The sequence below is a fragment of the Anopheles arabiensis genome, unplaced genomic scaffold, assembly GCF_016920715.1.
Source record: "Anopheles arabiensis isolate DONGOLA unplaced genomic scaffold, AaraD3 Autosomal_pericentromeric_contig0003, whole genome shotgun sequence".
Taxonomy (NCBI): Eukaryota; Metazoa; Arthropoda; class Insecta; order Diptera; family Culicidae; genus Anopheles; species Anopheles arabiensis.
In genome coordinates, this window is record NW_024412151.1 from 319246 (window position 1) to 346734 (window position 27489).

A 27489-nucleotide genomic window follows, 5' to 3' on the forward strand; every position below is an offset into this window, starting at 1 on the left:
CGGCGCTCTAGCAGCAATCGAACACGACATCCGACACGAACAAACCAAGGTGGATTAAAAATATCAGGTGGTGGATTAGGGCCTTTGGGGGTCGCCATAGTTGAGGGACTTTACGTCATTTTAGAACCGTTTACTATTGGTTTCCGCACACAAAGCTTAGCAAATATAACAGATTTCTTTGTTATTATGTGCATTTTAGTGTGTCTATTGATTTTATCGAAAAAACGTAATATATTAACAAAAGATTTGATGATTTGTTTATGCACGAAATTTAAAATCATGCTAGCATTAGTTCTAATCTCAAGTAAATTGTCCATGCGGCTCGTAGATAATGAGGAATTAAGGTAAAAATTGAAAAAAAAAATGATTTCTTAATTTTTATCATCAAAAATGTCGAAAACACAAAGAATTCTAGAATAAATTCACAGAATAACACAAAATAACACACTTTAGTGTATGTTTCAATGTTAAATAAGCACTCACAAAGTCCAAAATATGTTTTTAAAGAATATTTATTCGAAAAAATGGAGTAGATAAATTATATGAACAAATTTAATTAATGTAAACAAAGTTTGAATCCTGGGGACCTTTCGTCAAGTGGCGAATTGTCAAAATGCACTAGAGTACACCACCTGATATTTTTAAATCCACCTTGAGCTGAACATACACGGATTGAAAAGCTCCCAAACGATAGCTACATCGTGTAGCTACATTTGACAAATAGAACAAAAGAAAATGTGTAGCTGTCATTTGTAGTCGCATACATGAATGCAGCGTGTAGGGGCAGCTTTAGGCGGCGCTCTAGCAGCAATCGAACACGACATCCGACACGAACAAACCAAGGTGGATTAAAAATATCAGGTGGTGGATTAGGGCCTTTGGGGGGTCGCCATAGTTGAGGGACTTTACGTCATTTTAGAACCGTTGACCATTGGTTTCCGCACACAAAGCTTAGCAAATATAACAGATTTCTTTGTTATTATGTGCATTTTAGTGTGTCTATTGATTTTATCGAAAAAACGTAATATATTAACAAAAGATTTGATGATTTGTTTATGCACGAAATTTAAAATCATGCTAGCATGAGTTCTAATCTCAAGTAAATTGTCCATGCGGCTCGTAGATAATGAGGAATTAAGGTAAAAATTGAAAAAAAAAATGATTTCTTAATTTTTATCATCAAAAATGTCGAAAACACAAAGAATTCTAGAATAAATTCACAGAATAACACAAAATAACACACTTTAGTGTATGTTTCAATGTTAAATAAGCACTCACAAAGTCCAAAATATGTTTTTAAAGAATATTTATTCGAAAAAATGGAGTAGATAAATTATATGAACAAATTTAATTAATGTAAACAAAGTTTGAATCCTGGGGACCTTTCGTCAAGTGGCGAATTGTCAAAATGCACTAGAGTACACCACCTGATATTTTTAAATCCACCTTGAGCTGAACATACACGGATTGAAAAGCTCCCAAACGATAGCTACATCGTGTAGCTACATTTGACAAATAGAACAAAAGAAAATGTGTAGCTGTCATTTGTAGTCGCATACATGAATGCAGCGTGTAGGGCCAGCTTTAGGCGGCGCTCTAGCAGCAATCGAACACGACATCCGTCACGAACAAACCAAGGTGGATTAAAAATATCAGGTGGTGGATTAGGGCCTTTGGGGGTCGCCATAGTTGAGGGACTTTACGTCATTTTAGAACCGTTGACCATTGGTTTCCGCACACAAAGCTTAGCAAATATAACAGATTTCTTTGTTATTATGTGCATTTTTGTGTGTCTATTGATTTTATCGAAAAACGTAATATATTAACAAAAGATTTGATGATTTGTTTATGCACGAAATTTAAAATCATGCTAGCATGAGTTCTAATCTCAAGTAAATTGTCCATGCGGCTCGTAGATAATGAGGAATTAATGTAAAAATTGAAAAAAAATAATGATTTCTTAATTTTTATCATCAAAAATGTCGAAAACACAAAGAATTCTAGAATAAATTCACAGAATAACACAAAATAACACACTTTAGTGTATGTTTCAATGTTAAATAAGCACCCACAAAGTCTAAAATATATTTTTAAAGAATATTTATTCGAAAAAATGGGGTAGATAAATTATATGAACAAATTTAATTAATGTAAACAAAATTTGAATCCTGGGGACCTTACGTCAAGTGACGAATTGTCAAAATGCACTAGAGTACACCACCTGATATTTTTAAATCCACCTTGAGCTGAACATACACGGATTGAAAAGCTCCCAAACGATAGCTACATCGTGTAGCTACATTTGACAAATAGAACAAAAGAAAATGTGTAGCTGTCATTTGTAGTCGCATACATGAATGCAGCGTGTAGGGGCAGCTTTAGGCGGCGCTCTAGCAGCAATCGAACACGACATCCGTCACGAACAAACCAAGGTGGATTAAAAATATCAGGTAGTGGATTAGGGCCTTTGGGGGGTCGCCATAGTTGAGGGACTTTACGTCATTTTAGAACCGTTGGCCATTGGTTTCCGCACACAAAGCTTAGCAAATATAACAGATTTCTTTGTTATTATGTGCATTTTAGTGTGTCTATTGATTTTATCGAAAAAACGTAATATATTAACAAAAGATTTGATGATTTGTTTATGCACGAAATTTAAAATCATGCTAGCATGAGTTCTAATCTCAAGTAAATTGTCCATGCGGCTCGTAGATAATGAGGAATTAAGGTAAAAATTGAAAAAAAAAATGATTTCTTAATTTTTATCATCAAAAATGTCGAAAACACAAAGAATTCTAGAATAAATTCACAGAATAACACAAAATAACACACTTTAATGTATGTTTCAATGTTAAATAAGAACTCACAAAGTCCAAAATATATTTTTAAAGAATATTTATTCGAAAAAATGGGGTAGATAAATTATATGAACAAATTTAATTAATGTAAACAAAGTTTGAATCCTGGGGACCTTTCGTCAAGTGGCGAATTGTCAAAATGCACTAGAGTACACCACCTGATATTTTTAAATCCACCTTGAGCTGAACATACACGGATTGAAAAGCTCCCAAACGATAGCTACATCGTGTAGCTACATTTGACAAATAGAACAAAAGAAAATGTGTAGCTGTCATTTGTAGTCGCATACATGAATGCAGCGTGTAGGGCAAAGTGGGTAGAAAGGAGGTGTCGTCATGTAGAACAATTGGGCATCGCGGCTTTAGAAAAAAGCACAAAACCAGGATCGACGGCAGTTGTCAAATGGGACGAATGTTGCTTGTATTTGGATAGGATAAATGTATTGTTTTCGTTTAATTAACATTTTTTCAGCAATAAAAATTGTATTTTGCATCCACACTCCATAAATCGACATTTTACACGTTATAATGCAGCTGCTGCCTGTAAACAAAAATCGACGGCTGTTGTCAAACTGAATCTCAAAATGGCAACATGCCAAACGCTAAGAAGACACCTCCTCTATATTACACCTTGGTGTAGGGCCAGCTTTAGGCGGCGCTCTAGCAGCAATCGAACACGACATCCGTCACGAACAAACCAAGGTGGATTAAAAATATCAGGTGGTGGATTAGGGCCTTTGGGGGTCGCCATAGTTGAGGGACTTTACGTCATTTTAGAACCGTTTACTATTGGTTTCCGCACACAAAGCTTAGCAAATATAACAGATTTCTTTGTTATTATGTGCATTTTAGTGTGTCTATTGATTTTATCGAAAAAACGTAATATATTAACAAAAGATTTGATGATTTGTTTATGCACGAAATTTAAAATCATGCTAGCATTAGTTCTAATCTCAAGTAAATTGTCCATGCGGCTCGTAGATAATGAGGAATTAAGGTAAAATTGAAAAAAATAATGATTTCTTAATTTTTATCATCAAAAATGTCGAAAACACAAAGAATTCTAGAATAAATTCACAGAATAACACAAAATAACACACTTTAATGTATGTTTCAATGTTAAATAAGAACTCTTCTTCTTCTTTGGCTCAACAACCGATGTTGGTCAAGGCCTGCCTCTACCCACTTGTGGGCTTGGCTTTCAGCGACTAATTGATTCCCCACATAGCAGGATAGTCAGTCCTACGTATGGCGGCGCGGTCTATTTGGGGTTTGAACTCATGACGGGCATGTTGTTAAGTCGTACGAGTTGACGACTGTACTACGAGACCTGAGAAATAAGAACTCCCAAGGTTCAAAATATATTTTTAAAGAATGTTTATTCGAAAAAATGGGGTAGATAAATTATATGAACAAATTTAATTAATGTAAACAAAGTTTGAATCCTGGGGACCTTACGTCAAGTGACGAATTGTCAAAATGCACTAGAGTCCACCACCTGATATTTTTAAATCCACCTTGGTGCACCTCCATATGATTATATGGGTTTGTTCGAGTCGGTTGTCGTGTTCGAGTGGTGCCAGAGCGCAGCCTAAGGCGGCGCACTGGGACCAATCGAACGAGACAAACAAACACGACTCTGTTCGATAGGTGCTCTGTCAGCTGTTCGATGTCTTATAGACCTGTCATGATGCACTGCAACACGCCTTTCTTTTCGTCATTTTCATAGTTTAAATGAATATCCACCTACAGGGGGAAGATTCAACTCATAATTTACTAGTTATTCACATCTATAATAACATAGAAATCATTCAAATTTAATATTGAAAAATGTAAACAAACGTCCATGCCAAAACACATACAGTGCATACACATGGATTATGTACACACAATAGTTTAATACGTTTCAATCCTTTATATTTGATGTTATAATTGATTGAAAAGTTTAACAATAATTATTGATAGCTATTTTAAATATTTTGCACGCAATTTTAAGAAGAAAAAGAGACAAACTACGTAAACAAACTTAAAAATGTCCCGAATTGAATTATATCTACTGTAGCTGTGAAGCGTTTGACAGCCGAGTACCTTGGTGGGTATCAACATCAGCACAGGTGGGTATCGAACATCACAGACAGAATCAACTGACATGTTCGACTCGACGTTTTTCTTGTTTGTTTGTTTGTGTCTGACAGTGCACCTCCATTTGATTATATGTCGGATGTCGTGTTCGATTGCTGCTAGAGCGCCGCCTAAAGCTGGCCCTACACCAAGGTGTAATATAGAGGAGGTGTCTTCTTAGCGTTTGGCATGTTGCCATTTTGAGATTCAGTTTGACAACAGCCGTCGATTTTTGTTTACAGGCAGCAGCTGCATTATAACGTGTAAAATGTCGATTTATGGAGTGTGGATGCAAAATACAATTTTTTATTGCTAAAAAAATGTTAATTAAACGAAAACAATACATTTATCCTATCCAAATACAAGCAACATTCGTCCCATTTGACAACTGCCGTCGATCCTGGTTTTGTGCTTTTTTCTAAAGCCGCGATGCCCAATTGTTCTACATGACGACACCTCCTTTCTACCCACTTTGCCCTACACGCTGCATTCATGTATGCGACTACAAATGACAGCTACACATTTTCTTTTGTTCTATTTGTCAAATGTAGCTACACGATGTAGCTATCGTATGGGAGCTTTTCAATCCGTGTATGTTCAGCTCAAGGTGGATTTAAAAATATCAGGTGGTGTACTCTAGTGCATTTTGACAATTCGTTACTTGACGTAAGGTCCCCAGGATTCAAATTTTGTTTACATTAATTAAATTTGTTCATATAATTTATCTACCCCATTTTTTCGAATAAATATTCTTTAATAATATATTTTGGACTTTGTGAGTTCTTATTTAACATTGAAACATACATTAAAGTGTGTTATTTTGTGTTATTCTGTGAATTTATTCTAGAATTCTTTGTGTTTTCGACATTTTTGATGATAAAAATTAAGAAATCATTATTTTTTTTCATTTTTTACCTTAATTCCTCATTATCTACGAGCCGCATGGACAATTTACTTGAGATTAGAACTCATGCTAGCATGATTTTAAATTTCGTGCATAAAAAAATCATCAAATCTTTTGTTAATATATTACGTTTTTTCGATAAAATCAATAGACACACTAAAATGCACATAATAACAAAGAAATCTGTTATATTTGCTAAGCTTTGTGTGCGGAAACCAATGGTCAACGGTTCTAAAATGACGTAAAGTCCCTCAACTATGGCGACCCCCCAAAAGCCCTAATCCACCACCTGATATTTTTAATCCACCTTGGAGGTGCACTGTCAGCCACAAACAAACAAACAAGACAAACATGTCAAATCCCATACATTTTTCATGTTCGATGTCGTGTTCGATTGGTGCTTGAGCGCCGGGTAAGCGGTGGCCACATGAAGCAACGATATAGCACACAAACAAAAAGAGAAAATAAACAATCAAAATTCACATGAAAGAGATCAAACAAAGGGAATACGGAGCAAAACAGCCTATTTATGAAAAAAAATTATTTTTTCTGTCTGTGAATTCTCCCCACTGTCAAACAGTGTGGCCAGATTATTTTGGCGGTTTTGGTAGGCGCATCAAAATTTCATCGGTAGTTTTCGGTAGATTAAAACTCGAAACTTAACTGAGTTAAAAGAAGTGAAAGCGAAAGAAGTGTTCAACGGGTGTTGGGGGGGCTTTTGGTTGCGCTAATGCGCAAAATGAAAGTTCCATCTCACGAGAATATGCATCCTTTATCTAGGAGATGGATTAGATTTGGTTCAGCGGTCACACAAATGAAGTTCTTTTTGAAGTGTCGCTCTGAAAATTTTACTAGGAATTCTAAGCCAAAGAAGGACTAGATGCTAATTTTTTTCCCCAGTTCTTTTTCTCGGGGCTCCACGCGACCGCTTAGGGCCGCAGCAGTTTGATTAATTTGATTGTTTTGATTGTTTGGCTGAGTGTTATAGTACAATGATAAAAAAAAATAGATTTTTTCCTTCAAACTCTACACTTTCCCTAGACATCGGTATTTCTGGTCACTTTGTCCACATGTTAACCGTCCAAATAGACATAGAGCGGCAACGTCGCGCGCGACGAAAAAATAGCTCAAAATTTCACTCGGTGTAGATCAAAGTAGCTCATTTGACTCAGTCAACCAACTTGTTTTTTTATTTGAAAACAGACAAAAATAGGTTAAAATGTGTTCAAATCTATTTTTTGCGTTTGGCATTAATCTGTCTTTTGAAAAAACTAGATAATTCGATTATTTAGGATGAAGCAAATTGTCGCGCGCGACGAGTAGCTCTGTTTGCAAAATTGAGTTACTTTTTTCGCGCGCGACGTTGTCACTGTATGTCTATTTGGACGGTAAGGCGGCCACCGTCGTAAAACCGTCGCAAAACGTCAAAACCGACGTCACAAGTACTTAAAAACGACGTCGCCAGCGAGGGAAAATCGCAACGATTTGGAGGCGCTTGCGACGGTCTTTTTTGACGTTTTGCCACGGTTTTTGACCTTTCGAGCGAGCTTTTGCCCTGCGGGCCAGAGTGGCCAGACTATGTTTTCAGATTTCGGCAGGAGCACTGTTGAGACTGCACTGACGCGACAATTTAAATTTGATCAATTATTTTAACGATAATTTTTTTAAAACTTTAACCACTGACAGCGAGATTCAATTTCAAATTTAAATGATTTTCTTTGACGAGCAATTCTCGGAATCCACACAACTGACATTTTCTACTTATTATGAACATTAAATTTTAACGGATAAAATTTTGAATACCCAACGCATGTTACATTTTTCAAGTGCCAGGTTTCAAACATGCATCAGCGCGATGAGTAACAAATGAGCATAGCATAGCAAAAGACTGAAAAATCAAATGTCTGTGATTTCGGTAGGATAAATGGAAAATCGGTAGTTTTAGGGCGGTCATCTGTGAATCGGTAGGCATATAAAAAATCGGTAGGAATACAGATATATCGGTTCAGATATTCTGGTCACTCTGCTGTCAAAAGCAAATTGGAATGTCTAGCTTTGGCCGCGGGTCCTTCACCAAGGTGGATTAAAAATATCAGGTGGTGGATTAGCGCCTTTGGGGGGTCGCCATAGTTGAGGGACTTTACGTCATTTTAGAACCGTTGACCATTGGTTTCCGCACACAAAGCTTAGCAAATATAACAGATTTCTTTGTTATTATGTGCATTTTAGTGTGTCTATTGATTTTATCGAAAAAACGTAATATATTAACAAAAGATTTGATGATTTTTTTATGCACGAAATTTAAAATCATGCTAGCATGAGTTCTAATCTCAAGTAAATTGTCCATGCGGCTCGTAGATAATGAGGAATTAAGGTAAAAATTGAAAAAAAAAATAATGATTTCTTAATTTTTACCATCAAAAATGTCGAAAACACAAAGAATTCTAGAATAAATTCACAGAATAACACAAAATAACACACTTTAGTGTATGTTTCAATGTTAAATAAGCACTCACAAAGTCTAAAATATATTTTTAAAGAATATTTATTCGAAAAAATGGGGTAGATAAATTATATGAACAAATTTAATTAATGTAAACAAAATTTGAATCCTGGGGACCTTACGTCAAGTAACGAATTGTCAAAATGCACTAGAGTACACCACCTGATATTTTTAAATCCACCTTGAGCTGAACATACACGGATTGAAAAGCTCCCATACGATAGCTACATCGTGTAGCTACATTTGACAAATAGAACAAAAGAAAATGTGTAGCTGTCATTTGTAGTCGCATACATGAATGCAGCGTGTAGGGCCAGCTTTAGGCGGCGCTCTAGCAGCAATCGAACACGACATCCGACACGAACAAACCAAAGTGGATTAAAAATATCAGGTGGTGGATTAGGGCCTTTGGGGGGGTCGCCATAGTTGAGGGACTTTACGTCATTTTAGAACCGTTGACCATTGGTTTCCGCACACAAAGCTTAGCAAATATAACAGATTTCTTTGTTATTATGTGCATTTTAGTGTGTCTATTGATTTTATCGAAAAAACGTAATATATTAACAAAAGATTTGATGATTTGTTTATGCACGAAATTTAAAATCATGCTAGCATGAGTTCTAATCTCAAGTAAATTGTCCATGCGGCTCGTAGATAATGAGGAATTAAGGTAAAATTGAAAAAATAATGATTTCTTAATTTTTATCATCAAAAATGTCGAAAACACAAAGAATTCTAGAATAAATTCACAGAATAACACAAAATAACACACTTTAGTGTATGTTTCAATGTTAAATAAGCACTCACAAAGTCTAAAATATATTTTTAAAGAATATTTATTCGAAAAAATGGGGTAGATAAATTATATGAACAAATTTAATTAATGTAAACAAAGTTTGAATCCTCCCGGCAAACAATGCGAGGGTTGGTGAGGTACCTCTCGCTCTAATTTCTCTAGTCTAGTCTAGTTGCCTCGCTTCCTCCTATAGCGATTCTGTCGAGCTGAGCTTTCACGTCCCTCACCACCGATCTCCTTCCTACCCCTCGCCTAAGATCGTCTGACGTCTCGCCTGACACCTTTCGTTGTGTTGGTGCTCGGCGGCTGCTGTCAAGGTGTCTTTATTAAGGAGGTGAATTGTTAGCGCGTTTTCCGGGCGCCATCATTGAGTATTGTTATGTCAAATCGCATACAATTTTCTATACCCCCCTCCAGCCCTCCCCGATTTTAATACCGGAGCCCCCAGTATTGTTATGTCAAGTCGTGAAATGTCAATTTGCTCTGAAGCACTTCACCTCCTAATATCCATACACCTTGGGCTGCTGTCACTGAAGATGTCAAGTTGTGTGTGTGTAAAAAACGTAAACAGTGTTGTTGGCTGATCAAATTTTGGTAAGTTTTTTAATAATTAAGTTCTTAATTTTACGTAAGTAAGTGCCATTTTAGCAAAAGTAAGTGGTAGAAGTCCTGCCCAATGCGTGCTGGCTCCGTCGGAAGCGTTACGTGCATGTACCGGCGTAGGAAAGTGGTGTGGTGAACAACACAGCAGAAGACAGCGGGTAAGTGTTATCCAGCGATTATCATGATAAAGAAACACTTTTTGAACAGACTATGGCCTCTTTTTTATTTGCAGATATAATGCAGAAATGATATGGGCCTGCCGCAGGTGTTTGCCACTGTACGATGCATTGTATATGATTCGGTAAGTTATAAGTGGGCCACGAAAGAAGAAGAAGATTGTTTGGTGAAGCTAGCGACTAGGATGCTAATCGTTGTGTTTAATCCTTTTTTTTGCAGCCAATTTTCCTCTATCCTGTAACGTGGGGTGACGAGGAACCGTTCAAGAGGATCCTCCGGAAGCTGTACGGCGACGAGTCGGACTCTACCAGCACCACACGCTAGAGGCCCAGCCGGCACCGGGTGCCCCGATTGCCCCGTCAGACGTTGTCGAGCGCGCTCGTTCACAACGTTCGGGGCAGGAATTCAACCCTTCGGGTCATTATCCTCTGCCTCACAATAGCTGCAGCAGCAACAGGACCGAACCGACCGCACTACTGATTGCGGTCAAATACTGATTGCGGTCCTGGCAGGAGAAAAAACCCCACAAGTGAGTTCCTTCTAGATGCACAATCGCTACATCTAGATCTGTTGTCTCTAAACCAAATGTTTTATCTTTCCTCAGGTGTATCGAACAGGCTACTGACGGACCCCGAAAAGGCCATTCATTCCCAACGGCCTAAGATGTTCTTAGTGTTCAGTGGTGTGCGCGACCGTCAAAGTGTTAACATTAAATATTTGAATTAACAAGATAACACTGTTATGGTGATGTCGTGTAGATGTGCGCAAGTGGGTTAACATTAGACTTAAGTACGCTTTAAGGCATCAATCGATATGCCTAATTTTAAGTTAAGTGTTTTGACATGCCCGTGTGTGTCAAGGGGCGGAATAAGCGCTAAGCAAACTAAGCGACCGCGTCGGGCCCCGTGGTCTTGAGGGGCCCCAAAAAAGGAACCCATCCCCCGCTCGCAAGTTAAATTGCTACTCAATCCTTCTCTAATCTAGAACATTTCCCTGCTAGACGCTTAAACCAAGCCTACATTTGTGTGACTGCTTAGGGCCTCCACTCGTATGTGCGGCTTTTACACATCATTTAAGATAAATAAATCTAGATTATATTCTCATAAATCACTACGCATTTTTAAAGGGGGAATAAACATGATGACATATATTTAGTTTGTTAGAAGGTTCCTATGCACGTTCACTAGTTGATTTTGTCTGGATGTTTGCGGACTGCATTTCGATTGCGCATGTCGCTTTGCCTCGTCTTGTGTTTTACAAACCCCAACAGCATGGATACGGCTAGTCCATCATAACATTGGATTAAGCTGGTACCAGATACACCAACTTGTAGCGCACCATACTCGCCAGTCCGCGATGGGTTGGCCATGTCATGGTAGTCAACGATCCAGCCCTTAGTCGTTCGCAAGGACAGACAAAAGGAAGCTGTTCATGGGGTGTCAAATAATGTGTAGCAGATGGTAGAAGATGGGTACCTGCGTGTGAGAGAGTCCGTTTCTAACGTTTTATTATCAGTTGGAGACACGTTCAAAAGGATGTGCACAGATCACGGCCCGATCCTGACGGCTCACCGTTGAAAGAGGCGCTGTCAGCGTGTGATGTCCTCAATGAGGATCTTGACACAGAACCGAGAGTGGCCATTCTCCCCTCCCCCTCCCCCCCCCCCCGTATGTGTTTTTGTATGTGGCTTTCTTCTTCTTCTTTCTTATGTAGGTGGCTTTATAATCATGTTTTAAAAGAAATAAACCAAAGAGCTGTTGAACGACGTTTATGCGTTGGTTTGTCGCACATTTTGTGTTATTTTTATGCGGACACGGAAAGAAAAATGAACTGAATGCATTTCAGATGTAAGCGTTGTAAATAAAGGATACATACAGTGGCGGATTAAGGGTATCGGGGGCCCTAGCCGGTAAGACGAATTGAGGCCCCCTGTAAATGGTAAATGGTGGGCCGGGAGGAGGGGGGGAGTGTTAGCGGCATTAAACTGGCTGTTGGGAGTTTGAACGCCGTCGGGGGGCCCATCAGTCACAGGCTCTAAAATTGATTCGCCAGCCCCGAGGCCCCAACGTCCATCCTTCCGGGGGCCCTTGTCGCTGGTACTCTGTCCATACGGCATACTATAGAATGGCGATCTACGGGACCCCTTAATCGGCGGGGCCCCAGGCGACCGCCTAGTCCGCCTACCGTTAGATCCGCCACTGGATGAGGATGATAATATCATGCCCGTCATAGGTTCAAGCTTCATTTAGACGGTCCCCTCGTAGTAAGGACTGGCCAGCCGGGTGTGTGGTACTAAAAAGACGCAAAAGCTTGCATTGGCTGGCATGACCTGGTAGATGGATACGGCAAATAGAAGAAGAAGAAACAGGAAAATGGAAAGCAGCAGTCTGTAGAAGCTTCGGTTGAGACCTTTGCTGTTAAAGAAGAGGGAAATGTCGTTGCATGTGGATGGAATGATGAGGTTGTGGGTGGTTCGGGTGATGAATGGTTGGGAGCGGAGATAAAAGAATTGGCGAAGCCAGTTTACCTCTTCCATGCATTGTATGAGGAATCAATTAAAATAGTTAAATGGTATTGAAATATGGGTCAATTTTCGGGAAAATCAGGAAAGAAAAAAATGCGACATTTTTAAACACATGAGTACATTATCTCATACGGCCGTTAAAACCAGCTTATATCAGGTCGAGATCCGTATTGGAGTATATCACGTGATAAAAAATCAAATTTCCGGTACGGAATTATTCCTTCACTTTCGCTCGTTTGAAATTGGCTTCATAACCGTTGATCCTCATGGCGATCAAATGGCCACATCGGAAACGGCACGGAACGGCAACCACCAGCATAGCACAAATATTGCTTCAACACCAGAATTGACCGGCTTTCGCATCGTCAAGGTCACAGGTAAAACCAAATACACTACATACATATGTACCAATCGCCAATTCAAGATACAACTACAACCCTACCATATACCAGTATCAGCTGATGAGCTATCGCACACAAGCGAGCGGCGCGCGCAAATAAGAGGAAGGGGCCTGAAGGAAGAGAGGACAGGGGAAGGCACCGGGAGAGAGAGTGTGTGTGGTCAAAATTTTTGGCCATTTAAATTTTGTCCACCAACACCGTTGCATTTCGGAGCTTTTTTCTTGCCAGAAAGAGATAGCCATACACTTGACATACAGCTGTCTCGCTCATATGACACTTCCAAGGCTCGCAAGCTCTTTAATGCGAGGACTCTGGAGCAGTGAACTTGTATGGCGTGCGAGCCCTCGCGCGCCCTCACAAATCGCTGTCACTTGCACTGCGGGCTGGGGACCTTTCGTCAAGTGACGAATTGTCAAAATGCACTAGAGTACACCACCTGATATTTTTAAATCCACCTTGAGCTGAACATACACGGATTGAAAAGCTCCCATACGATAGCTACATCGTGTAGCTACATTTGACAAATAGAACAAAAGAAAATGTGTAGCTGTCATTTGTAGTCTCATACATTAATGCAGCGTGTAGGGCCAGCTTTAGGCGGCGCTCTAGCAGCAATCGAACACGACATCCGACACGAACAAACCAAAGTGGATTAAAAATATCAGGTGGTGGATTAGGGCCTTTGGGGGGTCGCCATAGTTGAGGGACTTTACGTCATTTTAGAACCGTTGACCATTGGTTTCCGCACACAAAGCTTAGCAAATATAACAGATTTCTTTGTTATTATGTGCATTTTAGTGTGTCTATTGATTTTATCGAAAAAACGTAATATATTAACAAAAGATTTGATGATTTGTTTATGCACGAAATTTAAAATCATGCTAGCATGAGTTCTAATCTCAAGTAAATTGTCCATGCGGCTCGTAAATAATGAGGAATTAAGGTAAAAATTGAAAAAAAATAATGATTTCTTAATTTTTATCATCAAAAATGTCGAAAACACAAAGAATTCTAGAATAAATTCATAGAATAACACAAAATAACACACTTTAATGTATGTTTCAATGTTAAATAAGAACTCACAAAGTCCAAAATATATTTTTAAAGAATATTTATTCGAAAAAATGGGGTAGATAAATTATATGAACAAATTTAATTAATGTAAACAAAGTTTGAATCCTGGGGACCTTACGTCAAGTGACGAATTGTCAAAATGCCACCACATGATATTTTTAAATCCACCTTGGAACAAACCCATATAATCAAATGGAGGTGCACTGTCAGACACAAACAAACAAACAAGAAAAACGTCGAGTCGAACATGTCAGTTGATTCTGTCTGTGATGTTCGATACCCACCTGTGCTGTGAGTACCTTGGCTGTCAAACGCTTCACAGCTACAGTAGATAGAATTCAATTCGGAACATTTTTAAGTTTGTTTACGTAGTTTGTCTCTTTTTCTTTTTAAAATTGCGTGCAAAATATTTAAAATAGCTATCAATAATTATTGTTAAACTTTTCAATCAATTATAACATCAAATATAAAGGATTGAAACGTATTAAACTATTGTGTGTACATAATCCATGTATATGCACTGTATGTGTTTTGGCATGGACGTTTGTTTACATTTTTCAATATTAAATTTGAATGATTTCTATGTTATTATAGATGTGAATAACTAGTAAATTATGAGTTGAATCTTCCCCCTGTAGGTGGATATTCATTTAAACTATGAAAATGCTTCATTTTCGAAACGAAAAGAAAGGCGTATTGCAGTGCATCATGACAGGTCTATAAGACATCGAACAGCTGACAGAGCACCTATCGAACAGAGTCGTGTTTGTTTGTCTCGTTCGATTGGTCCCAGAGCGCCGCCTTAGGCTGCGCTCTGGCACCACTCGAACACGACAACCGACTCGAACAAACCCATATACAGGCGGTCCCCGAGATACACGGTACCTCTTATACGCGGATTGGGAGATACGCGGTTTTCTAAATTTGACTATTCTTTGAGCAAATTGTACTGATTTGACACATCAATTTCAAATTGCCAAATAATTTCCGTTCTGATCGAATGTTAAAAACTATTTCAAAAGGTTTAAAACAGTTATATTCAGTCAGAATCATATCAAATAATTCATAAAGTGACTAAAACCGCCCCCTACTTGCAAAATTACACGAAAATTTGTGATATTTTAGCAGGAAATCGCGAGATTCGACTTACGCGGAAATTCGAGATACGCGGTATTTTGCGGCCGTTTTCGGTCCCCAATAACCGTGTATCTCGGGGACCGCCTGTAATCATATGGAGGTGCACCAAGGTGGATTTAAAAATATCAGGTGGTGGACTCTAGTGCATTTTGACAATTCGTCACTTGACGTAAGGTCCCCAGGATTCAAACTTTGTTTACATAATTAAATTTGTTCATATAATTTATCTACCCCATTTTTTCGAATAAACATTCTTTAAAAATATATTTTGAACTTTGGGAGTTCTTATTTCTCAGGTCTCGTAGTACAGTCGTCAACTCGTACGACTTAACAACATGCCCGTCATGAGTTCAAGCCCCAAATAGACCGCGCCGCCATACGTAGGACTGACTATCCTGCTATGTGGGGAATCAATTAGTCGCTGAAAGCCAAGCCCACAAGTGGGTAGAGGCAGGCCTTGACCGACATCGGTTGTTGAGCCAAAGAAGAAGAAGAGTTCTTATTTAACATTGAAACATACATTAAAGTGTGTTATTTTGTGTTATTCTGTGAATTTATTCTAGAATTCTTTGTGTTTTCGACATTTTTGATGATAAAAATTAAGAAATCATTATTTTTTTTTCAATTTTTACCTTAATTCCTCATTATCTACGAGCCGCATGGACAATTTACTTGAGATTAGAACTCATGCTAGCATGATTTTAAATTTCGTGCATAAACAAATCATCAAATCTTTTGTTAATATATTACGTTTTTTCGATAAAATCAATAGACACACTAAAATGCACATAATAACAAAGAAATCTGTTATATTTGCTAAGCTTTGTGTGCGGAAACCAATGGTCAACGGTTCTAAAATGACGTAAAGTCCCTCAACTATGGCGACCCCCCAAAGGCCCTAATCCACCACCTGATATTTTTAATCCACCTTGGAGGTGCACTGTCAGCCACAAACAAACAAACAAGACAAACATGTCAAATCCCATACATTTTTCATGTTCGATGTCGTGTTCGATTGGTGCTTGAGCGCCGGGTAAGCGGTGGCCACATGAAGCAACGATATAGCACACAAACAAAAAGAGAAAATAAACAATCAAAATTCACATGAAAGAGATCAAACAAAGGGAATACGGAGCAAAACAGCCTATTTATGAAAAAATAAATATTTTTTTCCGTCTGTGAATTCTCCACACTGTCAAACAGATTATTTTGGCGGTTTTGGTAGGCGCATCAAAATTTCATCGGTAGTTTTCGGTAGATTAAAACTCGAAACTTAACTGAGTTAAAAGAAGTGAAAGCGAAAGAAGTGTTCAACGGGGGGTGGGGGGCTTTTGGTTGCGCTAATGCGCAAAATGAAAGTTCCATCTCACGAGAATATGCATCCTTTATCTAGGAGATGGATTAGATTTGGTTCAGCGGTCACACAAATGAAGTTCTTTTTGAAGTGTCGCTCTGAAAATTTTACTAGGAATTCTAAGCCAAAGAAGGACTAGATGCTAATTTTTTTTCCCCAGTTCTTTTTCTCGGGGCTCCACGCGACCGCTTATGGCCGCAGCAGTTTGATTAATTTGATTGTTTTGATTGTTTGGCTGAGTGTTATAGTTCAATGATTAAAAAAAAATGAGATTTTTTCCTTCAAACTCTACACTTTCCCTAGACATTGGTATTTCTGGTCACTTTGCCCACATACAAAAGCTTGCGGCAAAATCGCATGCGGCGAAGTTCTGACCGTTCCCTCAAACCGATCATGCGCGTTAGGCGGCGCTCTAGCAGCAATCGAACACGACATCCGACACGAACAAACCCATATAATCATATGGAGGTGCACTGTCAGACACAAACAAACAAACAAGAAAAACGTCGAGTCGAACATGTCAGTTGATTCTGTCTGTGATGTTCAATACCCACCTGTGCTGTGAGTACCTTGGCTGTCAAACGCTTCACAGCTACAGTAGATAGAATTCAATTCGGAACATTTTTAAGTTTGTTTACGTAGTTTGTCTCTTTTTCTTTTTAAAATTGCGTGCAAAATATTTAAAATAGCTATCAATAATTATTGTTAAACTTTTCAATCAATTATAACATCAAATATAAAGGATTGAAACGTATTAAACTATTGTGTGTACATAATCCATGTATATGCACTGTATGTGTTTTGGCATGGACGTTTGTTTACATTTTTCAATATTAAATTTGAATGATTTCTATGTTATTATAGATGTGAATAACTAGTAAATTATGAGTTGAATCTTCCCCCTGTAGGTGGATATTCATTTAAACTATGAAAATGCTTCATTTTCGAAACGAAAAGAAAGGCGTATTGCAGTGCATCATGACAGGTCTATAAGACATCGAACAGCTGACAGAGCACCTATCGAACAGAGTCGTGTTTGTTTGTCTCGTTCGATTGGTCCCAGAGCGCCGCCTTAGGCTGCGCTCTGGCACCACTCGAACACGACAACCGACTCGAACAAACCCATATACAGGCGGTCCCCGAGATACACGGTACCTCTTATACGCGGATTGGGAGATACGCGGTTTTCTAAATTTGACTATTCTTTGAGCAAATTGTACTGATTTGACACATCAATTTCAAATTGCCAAATAATTTCCGTTCTGATCGAATGTTAAAAACTATTTCAAAAGGTTTAAAACAGTTATATTCAGTCAGAATCATATCAAATAATTCATAAAGTGACTAAAACCGCCCCCTACTTGCAAAATTACACGAAAATTTGTGATATTTTAGCAGGAAATCGCGAGATTCGACTTACGCGGAAATTCGAGATACGCGGTATTTTGCGGCCGTTTTCGGTCCCCAATAACCGTGTATCTCGGGGACCGCCTGTAATCATATGGAGGTGCACCAAGGTGGATTTAAAAATATCAGGTGGTGGACTCTAGTGCATTTTGACAATTCGTCACTTGACGTAAGGTCCCCAGGATTCAAACTTTGTTTACATAATTAAATTTGTTCATATAATTTATCTACCCCATTTTTTCGAATAAACATTCTTTAAAAATATATTTTGAACTTTGGGAGTTCTTATTTCTCAGGTCTCGTAGTACAGTCGTCAACTCGTACGACTTAACAACATGCCCGTCATGAGTTCAAGCCCCAAATAGACCGCGCCGCCATACGTAGGACTGACTATCCTGCTATGTGGGGAATCAATTAGTCGCTGAAAGCCAAGCCCACAAGTGGGTAGAGGCAGGCCTTGACCGACATCGGTTGTTGAGCCAAAGAAGAAGAAGAGTTCTTATTTAACATTGAAACATACATTAAAGTGTGTTATTTTGTGTTATTCTGTGAATTTATTCTAGAATTCTTTGTGTTTTCGACATTTTTGATGATAAAAATTAAGAAATCATTATTTTTTTTTTCAATTTTTACCTTAATTCCTCATTATCTACGAGCCGCATGGACAATATACTTGAGATTAGAACTCATGCTAGCATGATTTTAAATTTCGTGCATAAACAAATCATCAAATCTTTTGTTAATATATTACGTTTTTTCGATAAAATCAATAGACACACTAAAATGCACATAATAACAAAGAAATCTGTTATATTTGCTAAGCTTTGTGTGCGGAAACCAATGGTCAACGGTTCTAAAATGACGTAAAGTCCCTCAACTATGGCGACCCCCCAAAGGCCCTAATCCACCACCTGATATTTTTAATCCACCTTGGAGGTGCACTGTCAGCCACAAACAAACAAACAAGACAAACATGTCAAATCCCATACATTTTTCATGTTCGATGTCGTGTTCGATTGGTGCTTGAGCGCCGGGTAAGCGGTGGCCACATGAAGCAACGATATAGCACACAAACAAAAAGAGAAAATAAACAATCAAAATTCACATGAAAGAGATCAAACAAAGGGAATACGGAGCAAAACAGCCTATTTATGAAAAAATAAATATTTTTTTCCGTCTGTGAATTCTCCACACTGTCAAACAGATTATTTTGGCGGTTTTGGTAGGCGCATCAAAATTTCATCGGTAGTTTTCGGTAGATTAAAACTCGAAACTTAACTGAGTTAAAAGAAGTGAAAGCGAAAGAAGTGTTCAACGGGGGGTGGGGGGCTTTTGGTTGCGCTAATGCGCAAAATGAAAGTTCCATCTCACGAGAATATGCATCCTTTATCTAGGAGATGGATTAGATTTGGTTCAGCGGTCACACAAATGAAGTTCTTTTTGAAGTGTCGCTCTGAAAATTTTACTAGGAATTCTAAGCCAAAGAAGGACTAGATGCTAATTTTTTTTTCCCCAGTTCTTTTTCTCGGGGCTCCACGCGACCGCTTATGGCCGCAGCAGTTTGATTAATTTGATTGTTTTGATTGTTTGGCTGAGTGTTATAGTTCAATGATTAAAAAAAATGAGATTTTTTCCTTCAAACTCTACACTTTCCCTAGACATTGGTATTTCTGGTCACTTTGCCCACATACAAAAGCTTGCGGCAAAATCGCATGCGGCGAAGTTCTGACCGTTCCCTCAAACCGATCATGCGCGTTAGGCGGCGCTCAGCAGCAATCGAACACGACATCCGACACGAACAAACCCATATAATCATATGGAGGTGCACTGTCAGACACAAACAAACAAACAAGAAAAACGTCGAGTCGAACATGTCAGTTGATTCTGTCTGTGATGTTCAATACCCACCTGTGCTGTGAGTACCTTGGCTGTCAAACGCTTCACAGCTACAGTAGATAGAATTCAATTCGGAACATTTTTAAGTTTGTTTACGTAGTTTGTCTCTTTTTCTTCTTAAAATTGCGTGCAAAATATTTAAAATAGCTATCAATAATTATTGTTAAACTTTTCAATCAATTATAACATCAAATATAAAGGATTGAAACGTATTAAACTATTGTGTGTACATAATCCATGTATATGCACTGTATGTGTTTTGGCATGGACGTTTGTTTACATTTTTCAATATTAAATTTGAATGATTTCTATGTTATTATAGATGTGAATAACTAGTAAATTATGAGTTGAATCTTCCCCCTGTAGGTGGATATTCATTTAAACTATGAAAATGCTTCATTTTCGAAACGAAAAGAAAGGCGTATTGCAGTGCATCATGACAGGTCTATAAGACATCGAACAGCTGACAGAGCACCTATCGAACAGAGTCGTGTTTGTTTGTCTCGTTCGATTGGTCCCAGAGCGCCGCCTTAGGCTGCGCTCTGGCACCACTCGAACACGACAACCGACTCGAACAAACCCATATACAGGCGGTCCCCGAGATACACGGTACCTCTTATACGCGGATTGGGAGATACGCGGTTTTCTAAATTTGACTATTCTTTGAGCAAATTGTACTGATTTGACACATCAATTTCAAATTGCCAAATAATTTCCGTTCTGATCGAATGTTAAAAACTATTTCAAAAGGTTTAAAACAGTTATATTCAGTCAGAATCATATCAAATAATTCATAAAGTGACTAAAACCGCCCCCTACTTGCAAAATTACACGAAAATTTGTGATATTTTAGCAGGAAATCGCGAGATTCGACTTACGCGGAAATTCGAGATACGCGGTATTTTGCGGCCGTTTTCGGTCCCCAATAACCGTGTATCTCGGGGACCGCCTGTAATCATATGGAGGTGCACCAAGGTGGATTTAAAAATATCAGGTGGTGGACTCTAGTGCATTTTGACAATTCGTCACTTGACGTAAGGTCCCCAGGATTCAAACTTTGTTTACATAATTAAATTTGTTCATATAATTTATCTACCCCATTTTTTCGAATAAACATTCTTTAAAAATATATTTTGAACTTTGGGAGTTCTTATTTCTCAGGTCTCGTAGTACAGTCGTCAACTCGTACGACTTAACAACATGCCCGTCATGAGTTCAAGCCCCAAATAGACCGCGCCGCCATACGTAGGACTGACTATCCTGCTATGTGGGGAATCAATTAGTCGCTGAAAGCCAAGCCCACAAGTGGGTAGAGGCAGGCCTTGACCGACATCGGTTGTTGAGCCAAAGAAGAAGAAGAGTTCTTATTTAACATTGAAACATACATTAAAGTGTGTTATTTTGTGTTATTCTGTGAATTTATTCTAGAATTCTTTGTGTTTTCGACATTTTTGATGATAAAAATTAAGAAATCATTATTTTTTTTTTCAATTTTTACCTTAATTCCTCATTATCTACGAGCCGCATGGACAATGTACTTGAGATTAGAACTCATGCTAGCATGATTTTAAATTTCGTGCATAAACAAATCATCAAATCTTTTGTTAATATATTACGTTTTTTCGATAAAATCAATAGACACACTAAAATGCACATAATAACAAAGAAATCTGTTATATTTGCTAAGCTTTGTGTGCGGAAACCAATGGTCAACGGTTCTAAAATGACGTAAAGTCCCTCAACTATGGCGACCCCCCAAAGGCCCTAATCCACCACCTGATATTTTTAATCCACCTTGGTTTGTTCGTGTCGGATGTCGTGTTCGATTGCTGCTAGAGCGCTGCCTAAAGCTGGCCCTACACGCTGCATTCATGTATGCGACTACAAATGACAGCTACACATTTTCTTTTGTTTTATTTGTCAAATGTAGCTACACGATGTAGCTATCGTATGGGAGCTTTTCAATCCGTGTATGTTCAGCTCAAGGTGGATTTAAAAATATCAGGTGGTGTACTCTAGTGCATTTTGACAATTCGTCACTTGACGTAAGGTCCCCAGGATTCAAACTTTGTTTACATTAATTAAATTTGTTCATATAATTTATCTACCCCATTTTTTCGGATAAATATTCTTTAAAAATATATTTTGGACTTTGTGAGTTCTTATTTAACATTGAAACATACATTAAAGTGTGTTATTTTGTGTTATTCTGTGAATTTATTCTAGAATTCTTTGTGTTTTCGACATTTTTGATGATAAAAATTAAGAAATCATTATTTTTTTCAATTTTTACCTTAATTCCTCATTATCCACGAGCCGCATGGACAATTTACTTGAGATTAGAACTCATGCTAGCATGATTTTAAATTTCGTGCATAAACAAATCATCAAATCTTTTGTTAATATATTACGTTTTTTCGATAAAATCAATAGACACACTAAAATGCACATAATAACAAAGAAATCTGTTATATTTGCTAACCTTTGTGTGCGGAAACCAATGGTCAACGGTTCTAAAATGACGTAAAGTCCCTCAACTATGGCGACCCCCCAAAGGCCCTAATCCACCACCTGATATTTTTAATCCACCTTGGTTTGTTCGTGTCGGATGTCGTGTTCGATTCTAGAGCGCCGCCTAAAGCTGGCCCTACACGCTGCATTCATGTATGCGACTACAAATGACAGCTACACATTTTCTTTTGTTCTATTTGTCAAATGTAGCTACACGATGTAGCTATCGTATGGGAGCTTTTCAATCCGTGTATGTTCAGCTCAAGGTGGATTTAAAAATATCAGGTGGTGTACTCTAGTGCATTTTGACAATTCGTCACTTGACGTAAGGTCCCCAGGATTCAAACTTTGTTTACATTAATTAAATTTGTTCATATAATTTATCTACCCCATTTTTTCGAATAAATATTCTTTAAAAATATATTTTGGACTTTGTGAGTTCTTATTTAACATTGAAACATACATTAAAGTGTGTTATTTTGTGTTATTCTGTGAATTTATTCTAGAATTCTTTGTGTTTTCGACATTTTTGATGATAAAAATTAAGAAATCATTATTTTTTTCAATTTTTACCTTAATTCCTCATTATCTACGAGCCGCATGGACAATTTACTTGAGATTAGAACTCATGCTAGCATGATTTTAAATTTCGTGCATAAACAAATCATCAAATCTTTTGTTAATATATTACGTTTTTTCGATAAAATCAATAGACACACAAAAATACACATAATAACAAAGAAATCTGTTATATTTGCTAAGCTTTGTGTGCGGAAACCAATGGTCAACGGTTCTAAAATGACGTAAAGTCCCTCAACTATGGCGACCCCGCAAAGGCCCTAATCCACGACCTGATATTTTTAATCCACCTTGGAGGTGCACTGTCAGCCACAAATAAACAAACAAGACAAACATGTCAAATTCCATACATTTTTCATGTTCGATGTCGTGTTCGATTGGTGCTTTAGCGCCGGGTAAGCGGTGGCCACATGAAGCAACGATATAGCACACAAACAAAAAGAGAAAATAAACAATCAAAATTCACATGAAAGAGATCAAACAAAGGGAATACGGAGCAAAACAGCCTATTTATGAAAAAAAAAATTATTTTTTTCTGTCTGTGAATTCTCCCCACTGTCAAACAGTGTGGCCAGATTATTTTGGCGGTTTTGGTAGGCGCATCAAAATTTCATCGGTAGTTTTCGGTAGATTAAAACTCGAAACTTAACTGAGTTAAAAGAAGTGAAAGCGAAAGAAGTGTTCAACGGGTGTTGGGGGGGGGGGGTTTTGGTTGCGCTAATGCGCAAAATGAAAGTTCCATCTCACGAGAATATGCATCCTTTATCTAGGAGATGGATTAGATTTGGTTCAGCGGTCACACAAATGAAGTTCTTTTTGAAGTGTCGCTCTGAAAATTTTACTAGGAATTCTAAGCCAAAGAAGGACTAGATGCTAATTTTTTTCCCCAGTTCTTTTTCTCGGGGCTCCACGCGACCGCTTAGGGCCGCAGCAGTTTGATTAATTTGATTGTTTTGATTGTTTGGCTGAGTGTTATAGTACAATGATAAAAAAAAAATTAGATTTTTTCCTTCAAACTCTACACTTTCCCTAGACATCGGTATTTCTGGTCACTTTGCCCACATGCTAACCGTCCAAATAGACATAGAGCGGCAACGTCGCGCGCGACGAAAAATAGCTCAAAATTTCACTCGGTGTAGATCAAAGTAGCTCATTTGATTCAGTCAACCAACTTGTTTTTTTGTTTGAAAACAGACAAAAATAGGTTAAAATGTGTTCAAATCTATTTTTTGCGTTTGGCATTAATCTGTCTTTTGAAAAAACTAGATAATTCGATTATTTAGGATGAAGCAAATTGTCGCGCGCGACGAGTAGCTCTGTTTGCAAAATTGAGCTACTTTTTTCGCGCACGAAGTCGTCGCGCGCAACGTTGTCACTGTATTTGGACGGTAAGGCGGCCACCGTCGTAAAACCGTCGCAAAACGTCAAAACCGACGTCACAAGTACTTAAAAACGACGTCGCCAGCGAGGGAAAATCGCAACGATTTGGAGGCGCTTGCGACGGTCTTTTTTGACGTTTTGCCACGGTTTTTGACCTTTCGAGCGAGCTTTTGCCCTGCGGGCCAGAGTGGCCAGACTATGTTTTCAGATTTCGGCAGGAGCACTGTTGAGACTGCACTGACGCGACAATTTAAATTTGATCAATTATTTTAACGATAATTTTTTTAAAACTTTAACCACTGACAGCGAGATTCAATTTCAAATTTAAATGATTTTCTTTGACGAGCAATTCTCGGAATCCACACAACTGACATTTTCTACTTATTATGAACATTAAATTTTAACGGATACAATTTTGAATACCCAACGCATGTTATATTTTTCAAGTGCCAGGTTTCAAACGTGCATCAGCGCGATGAGTAACAAATGAGCATAGCATAGCAAAAGACTGAAAAATCAAATTTCTGTGATTTCGGTAGGATAAATGGAAAATCGGTAGTTTTAGGGCGGTCATCTGTGAATCGGTAGGCATATAAAAAATCGGTAGGAATACAGATATATCGGTTCAGATATTCTGGTCACTCTGCTGTCAAAAGCAAATTGGAATGTCTAGCTTTGGCCGCGGGTCCTTCACCAAGGTGGATTAAAAATATCAGGTGGTGGATTAGGGCCTTTGGGGGGTCGCCATAGTTGAGGGACTTTACGTCATTTTAGAACCGTTGACCATTGGTTTCCGCACACAAAGCTTAGCAAATATAACAGATTTCTTTGTTTTTTTCTTTTCTTTTCTTTCTTTGGTTTTTTTCACATTTTAGTGTGTCTATTGAGATTTCTTTGATTTTTTTCACATTTTAGTGTGTCTATTGATTTTATCGAAAAAACGTAATATATTAACACAAGATTTGATGATTTGTGTATGTACGAAATTTAAAATCATGCTAGCATGAGTTCTAATCTCAAGTAAATTGTCCATGCGGCTCGTAGATAATGAGGAATTAAGGTAAAAATTGAAAAAAAATAATGATTTCTTAATTTTTATCATCAAAAATGTCGAAAACACAAAGAATTCTAGAATAAATTCACAGAATAACACAAAATAACACACTTTAATGTATGTTTCAATGTTAAATAAGAACTCTTCTTCTTCTTTGGCTCAACAACCGATGTCGGTCAAGGCCTGCCTCTACCCACTTGTGGGCTTGGCTTTCAGCGACTAATTGATTCCCCACATAGCAGGATAGTCAGTCCTACGTATGGCGGCGCGGTCTATTTGGGGCTTGAACTCATGACGGGCATGTTGTTAAGTCGTACGAGTTGACGACTGTACTACGAGACCTGAGAAATAAGAACTCCCAAAGTTCAAAATATATTTTTAAAGAATGTTTATTCGAAAAAATGGGGTAGATAAATTATATGAACAAATTTAATTATGTAAACAAAGTTTGAATCCTGGGGACCTTACGTCAAGTGACGAATTGTCAAAATGCACTAGAGTCCACCACCTGATATTTTTAAATCCACCTTGGTGCACCTCCATATGATTATATGGGTTTGTTCGAGTCGGTTGTCGTGTTCGAGTGGTGCCAGAGCGCAGCCTAAGGCGGCGCTCTGGGACCAATCGAACGAGACAAACAAACACGACTCTGTTCGATACCCCCAGGACAATCGCATGGCAATCGGATTGAACGCGCAACATTTTCCATACAATCCGCAGTGTTGCGTTTTCTTCGCGCCAACTTTGCCTGTATTTTTAATGAGCCAAGCGATTTTACCCCCTCCTACACGCGTTGTATCCTACAGCACGCTTGACGCGGCAACGTTCACCACATACACACACACATCTCCACACTCAGGGTACGACATCTTCCCTGTTGCTGTTCTGGACTCAGACAAAATTTGTGTTTCTACACTTATTGTTCAAAAAAGTAGTAGCTCTTAGGATCTGAATTTACAAACAAATATCAAAATGTTATGTTCTGCTAATGATATTGCACTAAATTTAATTGCACTACATTAAGTTTTTACATATCTTTCGTAAAAGTTCGTCAGAGTATGAAAATGTCGATTCAATTTGTCATGAATAACTTGAATTTTAAGATTTTCGCGCTTTAAATTATGACGCGCGCTGTCTGTGCAGCGGCGTAAGTCGCTACTCGTATAGCCGTCTCGCTTCTTCTTGTGTGTGCTTTACCGTTGCTCACCGCTTCAAGAACATTGCTGCTCACACACACGTCAGTCTGTGGCAAACAATTGGAGGGGGAGGATGTGTCGGTTTGCTCCAGAAATCGTGTGTGATTTTGGTGTTCTGGATTTGGTTCCATCGCTGTTTGTTTTGGTGGAATTGAAAAGGTAAGAATCATCAACCGATGTAAAACTGGGAGAGTAAGATGATGCTGATGGTGACGGATTATTTTCTTTGTTTCTTTTCCTGCTTTCATCCACTGATGGCGTCGAGCATCGCCGAGGATGTGATCGAATGCGGAATATCCTAAACGAGGAGCTTCATTCCGGATTTTGTTTGCAATAAGGTAAGTTATGATAACACACAAAGCATACCAAAAAGAGTGAGTAATCTTATTCTTAACTTTCATTTCTTCAACAGCGCTGAACTCATCCTCCAGCTTACAACGAACGGTCAACGGATGAGGAAGGAGAGGAGGGACGGCAAAGGTACACGCACAAACGTGCACACCTCAGCCTTGTCGGAGAACGAGAACACGGGAGGGGGAGACCGGCAACGTAGGTTCTATACGTTCTTCATTTACGCTCCCTTGTGCGTTCGTGCGTGCGTGCACGCGCGCGTCTATGTGTGTGTATGTGTGTGCATGCCTGCGTGCGTGGCTGTGTGTGTTTTTGCCGCTTCGCTTAACGAGATCCTACGGGATCACCTTGTGAAAAACACCAAGAGAGGGGGGAGGGGTAGGTGTATGTGTATGTGTGTGTATGTGTGCTTGCATGCGTACGTGGTTGTGAGTGTGTTTTTGCTGTTTCGCGATCTCCTACGGAATCAAAAGGGGGTGGGGGGGAAACACGAGGGGGGGAGGAATGAGGTGTGTATTTGTGTGCTAGCCTGCATGCGTGTGTGGTTTTTGTGTGTGTGTGTTTTTGCGTTCGCGTTCTCCTACGGGATCACCTTGCGAAAAACACCATGGGGAGGAGAAGGTGTGTGTGTGTTTTCTCTTCTTTGTCGTTTCGCACTCTCCC

The 27489-nt window shown here is 38.6% G+C and overlaps 1 long non-coding RNA gene across 1 annotated transcript; it reads left to right on the forward strand.

The window, feature by feature from the left end:
- Positions 1-9707: 9707 nt before the first annotated feature.
- On the forward strand, positions 9708-10934 carry LOC120908264. The gene is made up of 4 exons (XR_005741107.1): positions 9708-9943; positions 10018-10086; positions 10182-10491; positions 10567-10934. It is a non-coding gene; the product is annotated as an uncharacterized LOC120908264 (long non-coding RNA).
- Positions 10935-27489: the final 16555 nt, after the last annotated feature.